Source organism: Felis catus, chromosome C1 (assembly GCF_018350175.1).
Source record: "Felis catus isolate Fca126 chromosome C1, F.catus_Fca126_mat1.0, whole genome shotgun sequence".
NCBI classification, from domain to species: domain Eukaryota; kingdom Metazoa; phylum Chordata; class Mammalia; order Carnivora; family Felidae; genus Felis; species Felis catus.
In genome coordinates this window covers 109,024,814-109,025,610 of record NC_058375.1, presented here as the reverse complement: position 1 = coordinate 109,025,610, position 797 = coordinate 109,024,814, and the positions used below count along the sequence as shown (strand labels likewise).

The 797-nt window shown below is 39.1% G+C and overlaps 1 non-coding gene across 1 annotated transcript; it reads right to left on the bottom strand.

Moving 5' to 3' along the window:
* Nucleotides 1-309: 309 nt before the first annotated feature.
* LOC111562019 lies at nucleotides 310-416 on the bottom strand. The gene has a single exon (XR_002745080.1). It is a non-coding gene; the product is annotated as a U6 spliceosomal RNA (small nuclear RNA).
* Between the last annotated feature and the right edge of the window lie 381 nt (nucleotides 417-797).

Below are 797 nucleotides of genomic sequence, written 5' to 3'. Positions count from 1 at the left end.
CCTCCTACGCCGCCATCTTCTTCCCAACTCCCAGGTTTTTTTTTTTAATGTTTATTCTTTTTTTGTTTTTTGTGTTAACATAATACACTGACTCCCTCAGCTTAGTTTATTTTTTTCTTTTTAATATGAAATTTATTGTCAAATTGGTTTCCATACAACACCCAGTGCTCATCCCAAAAGGTGCCCTCCTCTATACCCATCACCCACCCCCCCTCCCTCCCACCCCCCATCAACCTTCAATTTGTTCTCAGGTTTAAGAGTCTCTTATGCTTTGGCTACATCCCTCTCTAACCTCTTTTTTTTTTCTTCAAAAATATGGAAGGCTTCACGAATTTGCATGTCATCCTTGTGCAGGGACCATGCTAATCTTCTCTGTATCATTCCAATTTTAGTATATGTGCTGCCGAAGTGAGCACCTTTTTTTAGTTTTTTGAGGAATCTCCTTACTGTTTTCCAGAGTGGCTGCACCAGCTTGCACTGCCACCAACAACGCAAAAGAGACCCTCTTTCTCCACATCTTCACCAACATCTGTTGTTGCCTGAGTTGTTAATGTTAGCCACTCTGACAAGTTTAAGGTGATATCTCATTGTGGTTTTGATTTGTATTTCCCTGATGATGAGTGATGTTGAGCATTTTTTCATGTGTTGGTTGGCCATATGAATGTCTTCCTTGGAGAAGTGTCTATTCATGTCTTTTGCCCATTTCTTCACTAGATTATTTGTTTTTTGGGTGTTGAGTTTGATAAGTTCTTTAGGGATTTTGGATACTAACCCTTTATCTGATATGACATTTGAAA